A 9,982-nucleotide genomic window follows, 5' to 3' on the forward strand; every position below is an offset into this window, starting at 1 on the left:
GGCCCTCTGGACCCTGGAGTACACCCCGCAGCACAGCCGCGACTTCAAGGTGAGCCCGCGCGCGCCGCCGCTCCCCGCGGCCGGATCCTGCTCCCGGGTCGCTGGGACGCCCGCCCGCCCGCCCGGGTCTTCCTGCCCTGCCTTCCTCTCGGGTGGGCAGGCCTCTGCGTGGGCTGCTCGAAGAGGTCAGGGACGGAGGCCTCCGACCGTAAGGAGGGTTCGTTCGTTCGTTCGTTCGTGTGGTTGTCGAGCGCTTACTGCACACGCCCAGTGTGAGAGGCATTGGGGAGCGATGTTGCCTTGAACAAAGCTCTCTGCCTTCATGGAGCTTGCATTCTTGAAGTGTGGGGGTGTTGAGCTTGAGTTCAAATCCTGGTTCAGGGACTTAACTAGCGGCGTGACCCCGGGCAAGTTAGGATCCCTTTCTGTGCTACACCTTCTTCATCTGGGCCCTCGCTCATAAGGTGGTTGTGAGCTGCAGACAAGTTGACATATTAGGTGGAACGCTATGGAATTACCCATTGTGATCGTTTTTGTCGTACAAGTTGGAATGTTTATAGGGTTCAACCTAATATGTAAAATGCTTCAGCTGTACCACTGTACCTAGTACCATGTGTATTGGCTGCTATTATTATTTTTGTTATTAAACTCTTTAGTAAGTTAATGAGATTATATCAGATAGTGGTTTGAAAAAGTAAAACCTGGTGATGTGGTTGATGTTCCGGCAGGCTACTTTAAATTGGGGGATGTATATGGCGCGTGGGCCCTCCTTTGCTGTCTGGTGAGAGAGGGAGATTTGAGAGCTGGGTGGTAGGCTGGGTCAGATGGCATGGGCTCGTTTAGGCTACACTGAGGAATTGGGCTCTTATTCTAAGCAGAAGGGGAAAACGAGTTGATTGTATAAGGGAGACTTTTGGGCGGGACGTGGATGTGGTATTCAATAGAATGAAATCACACAGTGAGAAGGTTAATTCTTTCTTTGTCCTCGATCTTTCCTGATCATGCCCAGGAGAAAGCCTCAGCTTGTGTTAGCCTGTTTTTAACACCTCTTGTTCACCTCTCATCCCTTTTGTTTTTTTCAATAAAGAGAGAACAGGCCTCAAGTCTAGAACCTTTGGCAGGTGACAGTAGCTAGAATTTAATAAAGGATACGTTTTTATTGGGTTGGTTTTTCTTTTGTCTTTCCATTGGTGCTATAAAGTTTCTCTACAAAATACGATTGTTTAAGTAAAAGTAGTTGGCTTGGTTAAAATGTAAAATGGTGATCTAGATGAGGAGTCTGCACTTTAAGGTCCTACTTGCTTGCTGAGGAACATGGCCGGTTTGGATCCCTCTGCTTTTAATACTTTTTAAACTTACATTTTGTTTATATTGCTCAACTCTGTTTTTCTCAAAAGAAAAAAAAAATGGCTGCTGTTTTATCTTCACAGTTTGAGTGGAAATACTTGACTGAGATAAAGACTGAAAAAAAACAAAAACAAAAAACGAGACCAGTATCAGAGGTGTCAAAATCAGAAAGTAGAAGGAGAATGGCTAGGAGAACTGGCTACAGTAGGTTCCCCCACCCCCAACCCTTTTACTTATAGTTGCCTGTTAGTAGCTACAATTGTAAACTTTTTATGGTCATAGCCTAGTGTTTAGGCCTGGTTTTCTGCTCTTTTCCAAAATGTGAAAATCATTTCTACAGCATCTTCCATTGCTTTCTTATGAGTTTGTGTTCACTTTTTTTTATCCATTAAGTTGTGAGCAGAAATGGGTCAATAATTCTAGAAGTGCAAAGACTGATTTATAGGCATGCTTTGGCAGACACGAACAGATTCTTAGAGGTTCTTTTGAAAATGTGATCTTCTGAACTTTTAGTAGATTTCATTCTGTGTTCATTCTTTCACCTCCTGTTTATTGAAGGCTTACTCAATCAGGAATGCATTCAGCACAAGAAAGAAAAATTCCTAATGATAGTGACTTAAGCAATGAAAATATTGAATTGTCTCACACTAATTCTGGAGGTGGATGATTCTCAGGTGGTACAGTGGCTTGATGAACCAACAAGGACCCAGGCCGTTTCTGTATTTCCACCCTATTGTCTTGAGCTATTATTGGCTTTTTGTTCTCATGTTTGTCATCTCATGGTTGTCTGATGATGGCAACTGCAGCACCTGACATTCTACACAAGAAATCAGGAAGTCTTTAGGGAAATACAGATTCTTCCAGAAGCCCCCTCAGCAGGCTCTGGCTATCATCTCATTGACTATGACCATGTCAGTTGGCTGCCATGGAGACTAGAGGGTGGATTTTCCTTCCTTGATAGAGGATATGAGTAAAGGAAGGGTTTACCTCGAAGGCAGCCCACCACAGTGCCTCAGTCACTGTGTGCCAGGCACTTTGGGGAAGATACTGTATTTACTGATTAAGAGCTGAGTCTGGTGGGACCGGTACGTTCCCCAGGGTAGTGGTTCTCACACTTTAATGTGCTCATAATTTACTTGAGGATCTTGTTACAAAGCAGATTCTGATTCCGTAAAGCTGAGTGGTACCTGAGATTCTGCGTTTCTAACAAGCTCCCAGACAATGCCAATGCTGCTGGTCCAGGAACCATACTTTAAACAGCAGATGCTGAGGAACAAGTAAAGCAGTGCAGAAAAAGGTGATTTCTGAACAGTGTTCTGAAGCCTGAATGGAAATTTGCCTGATGGGGAAGTGGTGGGGTGCCATGAAAGGGCATGTGGTGTTGGGGAAACAGACATTTTTATTGGGTTGGTTTTTCTTTTGTCTTTCCATTGGTGCTATAAAGTTTCTCTACAAAATACGATTGTTTAAGTAAAAGTAGTTGGCTTGGTTAAAATGTAAAATGGTGATCTAGATGAGGAGTCTGCACTTTTTTTTTGTTTTTGAGTTGGAGTCTCACTCTCACCCAGACTGGAGTGCAGTGGCTGCTCCCGGCCACTGCAGCCTCGACCTGCTGGGCTCCGGCGCTCCTTCCGCCTCAGCCTTCCAAGTAGCTGGAACTACAGGCAAACACCACCATGCCCGGCTGATTTTTGATTTATTGTAGAGATGAGGTCTCTCCAAGTTGCGAGGAGTCTGCACTTTAAGGTCCTACTTGCTTGCTGAGGAACATGGCCGGTTTGGTTGCACCGTGGAGGGAAAGACATGGGGTGCAGAAAGCCTTGGAGAAGTATGTTGTAAACAGATTGTGAGGGTCTTGAGCTATGCTGGCTTGGAGTTAACCTCTGGGAGTTAAGAATCTAGAGCCGATTTTTGAGCAGAGGACTGATATGATTATATATATTTTTTCCTTTTCTTCTCCTAATTAGATAAGCCTGGTGGTACTGTGGAGGATTGATTACTTTTTTCCCTAAAATGTTTTATTGTAGCCAAATTTGACAGGTGTTATGTTGAGTATAAAGAAAGTTGAAGGTGGACATAAGGTCTGTCACCATGCCTTCCATTTGTGGCTTATGATACTTGATTCATGTATTCTTCACTTTCAGATAGCTCACATTCAGCCTTCGAATCCTGCTCAGTTCTGGGTTCCAGGCAGCCACTACTCGTTGGCTGGATTTGGCAGAGGAGATAAAACCAACTTGCCATCTTGAGATAGTTTGCCTTGAGGTTAGAAAAGTGCTTACAAGCCGGGCTCGGTGGCTCAGCCTGTAATCCCATGCCTTTGGGAGGCTGAGGTGAGTGGATTGCCCAGCTAATTTTTGATTTATTGTAGAGATGAGGTCTTGCCAAGTTGCCCGGGTGGGTCTCAAACCCATGGGCTCAGGCAATCCACTTGCCTCAGCTTCCCAAAGTGCTGGGATTGCAGACTGAGCCACCGAGCCTGGCCTGGAGGAATGTTTTGAACCTTTTTGTCACAAGTTTCCCTTACTTCTCCAGTCTTTAAAATGTTACCTCATCTCTACAATAAATCAAAAATCATCCGGGCGTGGTAGCGCGCGCCTGTAGTTCCAGCTACTTGGAAGACTGAGGTGGAAGGATTGCCCGAGCCCAGTGAGTCGAGGCTGCAGTGGCCGGGAGTGGCCACTGCACTCCAGTATGGGCGATGGAGTGAAACTCCAACTCAAAAAAAAAATGTTACCTTGTTACTTTTTCTTTTCTCTGTGTGTTTGCAGTGGCACCAGAGTAAAACTTGAACTTTACTGGCAGAGCCCTTGTATCACATGCTTAGTAATACAGTGAGGATACATAAATTATTTTGAAATCTGAATACTCAATATGCTGCTTTAAAGGGAGATCAGCTTATTGTTTTAACTTTAATGTGAGCATAGGTGCTCTAAGTTCTTACAAATGCTTTCTGAGTTCTACTACCCAGTGTCCTTTTGCAACAAGTAGAAAGATGGATGGTCATCTTTCAAGCAAGAAAGGAGTTTTATGGCAACAGTTTTTAAAATGTTTTGGCAAAGAACAACCAGAACAGCATGATCTATTGAAAAAAGAATTGTGGGCATGCCTTCCAAATTTGCAGTGCAACAAAAAGTAATTGATGAATATAATTTTTCTCTCCGATATTTTTTCCCTTGGTCTTTGGTGCCTTGTGTTGAATATTTATTAGTGAGTGTTCTCAAGTTACAAGATGAATAAACATGTATAAATGAATAGTGGCAACCAACCTAGCAATCAGTATTACATTTGCTTAGTTTTATACCCTACTTTTTCGTGGATTCATGCTGGGGAGGTCTGATGTTATGCGGCACACCTGTGATACACACTTTTCTGGTTTCTGCGAAGCTGTTTAGTATACTGATATTTCACAGTGTTTCCCACAAAGTACTCTTACTTTGGTGTGTACCTTGAATTCATCTGAAACATGGGGGGAGAAAATGAAATTGTGACGGTCACATTTAGATTTATGCCAGGTATAATATAGAACGTGCATCCCTTCCTGGTTGGCTCCCTGGTCCTTCAAACACTGTCACTTGAGTTTTAGTAAAGTTCCGAATCTCTGAAGGAGAAAGAAGGCAATAGAATAATGAAGTATTAGAATTGGAAAGAGGCTTGGATGGGGTACAGGTAGTTCCTAGCCTTTCAGGATGAGGGAAACAAGGCTCACTCACTGGCTAGAGGCTGAGAGAGTGGAGCTAGCATTCCAACTTCCACTCATTGTCCACCCTGCGCACTCCTGCTGGTGCACACACTGAGTCCTGAGCCTGGGGTGGCCTTATCAGTATAACCACTGAAATGACACATCTCAACATAGAACATCAACAGGCAGAGTGAACGTGCTGAAACGTGTAGCATTTTTTTCCCTCTGAGATTGTGGTGCTGCATTGTAGTAAAAATAAAGTCATCTGCCACTAGCATCAGCTAGCTACTCTTTAGGCTTATGTACTTTTGGAAGCCTTCCTTAAAAAAAGTATGTTCAGACTGTTTAAATGCATGTGTAAATACGTATGGATCTCTCTTCAGTAAGTTCTGACTTGATGTATGCCTCTCCTTATCAAGTTTGGTAAAGGAGAGCCATAAGAATCACAAGAAATTTTCCACGAGGACTAATTGGGGAGTAAAAATATACAGGACAATTATAGAACTCCTTGTTTGCTGACTTAAATCACATTTACTGCACAATTATTGTGTGTAAAGGGTTTAGTTTAGGAAAGGGCCTGAGAATAGAGGATTAAGTATAAAGATGATAGTTCAGAGGTTTTGTCCCCAGAGAACTTACCTGCTTATATAGGGAAGCATTTTAAATTGTACTGGAAAGTTCAGTGGGAGTTCAGAGAGGATTGAGATCATTATGAATTGAGAAGTAGGTAGAAGATTCATTCATTCAGTGTCAGCAATTAAGCATCTACAAATTTGAGTTCCTAACTGCCACACACGGTGCTAGTCATTGGGTATATAGTGGTAAACAAAATACTGTAATATGATAATGGTAAAAGGCCACATGGTCCCTTCCTTTATGAAACTTTTATTGTCACAGAGGAGGCAGATATTAACCAATAAACACTGGTAAATATGAAATTAAAAATTACCCCGGCTACTTGGAAGGCTGAGGCGGAAGGATCGCCAGAGCCCAGGCAGGTCGATGTTGGGGTGGCCGTGAGTGTGTCACAGCACTTCAGCCTGGGTGACAGAGTGAGACTCCAACTCAAAAAATAAAAATAAAACCATATAAGTGCTAAGAAGGAATAAACAAGGTATGTGAGACAGAATAAAGGGTATAGCCAGGCAAGGGATATAAAATGTATGCAAAAGACTGTATAGTTGAAAGAGCTAGGCACATTTAAAATTCTGACAAGCCTTGTTTGCAACTAGAGAGCCAGGAGGAGAGCGGAATAGAAGAGACTGGAAGGAAGGGCAGGGGCCAGGTAGGCAGAAGTTGAGTCGGCTTTGTATAGGCATGGGACCTTCCTTGTAGGCCAAGTTAACGGGTTTAAATTTTATTCTAAGAGAGATGGAAGCTGTTGAGGCTTTTTTTTTGAGTTGGAGTCTCACTCTGTCGCCCACTGGAGGGCAGTGGCACGCTCCCGGCCACTGCAGCCTCGACCTGCTGGGCTCCAGCGATCCCTCCGCCTCAGCCTTCCAGGTAGCTGGAACTACAGGCATGTGCTACCATGCCCAGCTGATTTTTTTGATTTATTGTAGAGATGAGGTCTCGCCAAGTTGCCCAGGCGGGTTCGAACCCGCGGGCTCAGGCAGTCCACTCACCTTGGCCTCTCAAACCGCGGGATTACAGGCTGAGCCACCGAGCCTGGCTGTTGAGGCTTTTAAACAGAGTTCTAGAATAATCTCATGACAATGTGAAGTGATCATCCTGGGTACTGAATACTGAATAGAAGGGATGCAAGGGGACTAATTAGGAGGCTTTTTCTGATGAACCAGGTAAAAGTAGTGGTGGAGAGAGTTGGAGAAGTGGATGGATTTGAGATATATCTGGAGGTAGACTCTTGACAGGGCTTACTCATGGATTGATTCTGGGAAGACAGGTAGAGGTAGCATCAAGAATAACTCCTAGCTGTTTCCTGAGCAACTGGGTGATTTTATTGGGGGGGAACCAGTTTTGGGGGGATCAGGAGTCCAAGTTCAGATGTATTAAATAATATACGCGTGAGATTGTCCAGTAGGCAGCTGGGTAAAGAAGTGTGGAGTTCAGAAGATTGATACTGGCTTGAGATAAATATTTGGAAGTCATTAACCTATAGATGGAATTTAAAGTCATGGAATATTGACTTAGAATATAAATTGAAGATAAATAAAGCATGGATAGTTAAGGGAAAGAGAGATGACATTCTAGGTTGCTGGGGAAATATTTTGAGCAAAGGCACGGAGATAGTGTGGTCTAGGGACAGAGAGCCTTGATTTGGAACAGGGGTTCTCAGCCTTGGCACTATTGCTATTTTGGATAATTCTTTGTTGTGGGGGGCTGTCCTGGCATTGCAAGACGTTTAGCAGAATCCCTGGCCTTTACCCAGTAGATGCCAGTAGCACTAACCCACTCCCCACCCCACAGTTGTGACAATCAAATATTGCCAAATGTTCCCTGGGTGGCAGAATTGCCCCTGGTTGAGAATCACTGATTTGGAGAGAAGGGGAAATAAATTTAGATGGCTGGGGAAAGGGGGCAGATTTTGGATGGCTTTGAAAGTTTGTCACAACAGTTGCGCCTTGAGGCTGCAATCAGTAGTGATTCAATTGAAGCTTTTTGAATTATGCAGTGACTGATGAAAATGGTTTTAGAAAAATAGGTCTGATGAGCAAAAATGAATCAAATGGAGGAGAGAGTAGATACAGGGTGAGAACTATCACAGGAGTGAAGTGAGGAGAAGAAGGAAGGGTTGCATCCAAGACACATTTTGGAGGACATTGGACATTTTTAAGGAGACTATAGAGGTGGAGTGGTAAAGGGAACACTGAGACTTCAGCCTGGGGTGCTGAAGACATATGGGGTAGCAGATAGAAATTGAGCAGTTGGAAAGGGGAAGTGGTTTGTGGAGCTGAGGGACAGAAAAGATTGTGCATTTAATTTGAGTATGAGGGTTTGGGAGTCATGGGATATGAGCCCTCCACATAGAGGGGGAGTCTTGTCTGGGAGTGGTGGCTGGTGTTTTGCAATCCCAGCACGTTGGGAGGCTAAGCCTCTAAAAAAACAATGAAAAGTTAGCTGGATGTCGTAGCATGCACTTACAGTCCCAGCTCCTTAGGAGGCTGAGTGGGAGGTTCGTTTGAGCCCAAGAGTTCAAGGATGCAGTGAATTATGATAGCGCCACTGCACTCTAGCTTGGGAGATAAAATGAGACCTCGTCTCTTAAAAAAAGAGAGAATCTTTAAATAGACAGTTGGAAATTAGGTGCAAGACCAGCCACCAAAGGTATAGACAGGCTGTGGTATGATTATCTTTTTCTCTTATTTTTAAAAGATTAATTACTCAGGGAATAGGGACATTGAGGATGATGATGAGAGAGGGACAGGGACAGAACTTGGTTTGGGGAGAACAGTATATATCTTAACTTTTTTGAAACTGGTCACATTTGGGAAATGGAGGCAGTTTACAACTTTTCAAAGATGCTAAATTCTATTTTAGACATGGGATATTTGTAGTCCCATGGTAATTCATGGTGGGAAATATTTGATAGTTTAGGATAGAGTTTTGGCCAGAGATTTTTATTTGTTATAAAGCCCCAATTCTGAGGTTTTAAAAAATGTCTTCCCAACCATCTGCATGAACTAGCACTAAATCTGTTATTCCGATTTGACTTAGGTTGGTTTGTTTACACATTTACAGGGCAGAGCTTCAGCTTGAACTGTGCACTCTTACTTTTTTAACACATTGCCCTAAAGTGCCGTTGATTTACATTTTTGTACTTCTTGTCCAACAATTGCATATTATACCTGGTTGTATCATACTGGCCAGACCATTTTGGATTATGATTTTAATGCAACTTTTTTTTTTTTTGAGTTGGAGTCTCACTCTGTCGCCCAGACTGGAGTGCAGTGGCCGCTCCTGGCCACCGCAGCCTCGACCAGCTGGGCTCCGGCGATCCTTCCGCCTCAGCCTTCCAAGTAGCTGGAATTACAGACATGCACTACCACGCCCGGCTGATTTTTTGATTTATTGTAGAGATGAGGTCTTGCTGCCTAGGCAGGTCTCGAACCCACGGGCTCAGGCAATCCACTCACCTCAGCCTCCCAAAGGCGTGGGATTACAGGCTGAGCCACCGAGCCCAGCTTTAATGCAACTTATAAACCATTTTAATGTTTGTAAACAGCATTCATAATGCTATTTAATGTTTAATGACATTTATAGTATTAATCACATTGCTAAGTGATAATTTACTTATCCTGTCCTCTCTTATTAGGCATTTTCCTCCTTACTCTTTGACTATAATGAACATGAATCATGTGTATAGCTTTTTGCTTTGTCAGTTTGTTTATTTAGGATAAGTTTCCAGGCATGTCCTTACGGCATCAAGAGCTTATTGACATCTTTTTGACTTTTTGTGTGTTGTCATATTGCTTTTCAAAAACAAGGGATTACAAAAATTATAGTGCTGCTAGTTTGGTCATATATTTCACCCAGCATAGTAAATGGGACATGTTGGATGCTCAAAAACCATTTGTGGAGTGAGTTGGACTTTTTAATTTAAATTTGTTATTTTCATTCTTTGCTCATTCATCTCTTAGCATTTAAAAATAATTTAATTATACAACAGTACATTTTAATTATATAATAGTAGATTATACACAACATAAAATTTACCATTTTAACCACCTTAAGTGTATAATCCATTGGCATTAAGTGCAGTCAATGTTGTACTACTATCATTTATCCGCTTCAGTAACTTTTTTTTTTTTTTTGAGTTGGAGTCTCACTCTGTCGCCCAGACTGGAGTGCAGTGGCCGCTCCCGGCCACCGCAGCCTCCACCTGCTGGGCTCCGGCGATCCTTCAGCCTCAGCCTTCCGAGTAGCCGGAATTACGGGCATGCGCTACCACGCCCGGCTGATTTTTTGATTTATTGTAGAGATGAGGGCTCGCCG

At 43.2% G+C, this 9,982-nt stretch overlaps 1 protein-coding gene across 1 annotated transcript in view; it reads left to right on the forward strand.

Moving 5' to 3' along the window:
- Positions 1-10: 10 nt before the first annotated feature.
- USP31 (ubiquitin specific peptidase 31) overlaps positions 11-9,982 on the forward strand; it is a gene marked incomplete at its 3' end in the record, with an annotated part of 38,928 nt that continues 28,956 nt past the window's right edge. The window contains exon 1 of the mRNA XM_008059944.1: positions 11-49. The remainder of the gene's footprint in view (positions 50-9,982) is intronic.

The sequence above is a fragment of the Carlito syrichta genome, unplaced genomic scaffold (genome assembly GCF_000164805.1).
Source record: "Carlito syrichta isolate Samal-C Ts95f unplaced genomic scaffold, Tarsius_syrichta-2.0.1 Scaffold304449, whole genome shotgun sequence".
NCBI classification, from domain to species: domain Eukaryota; kingdom Metazoa; phylum Chordata; class Mammalia; order Primates; family Tarsiidae; genus Carlito; species Carlito syrichta.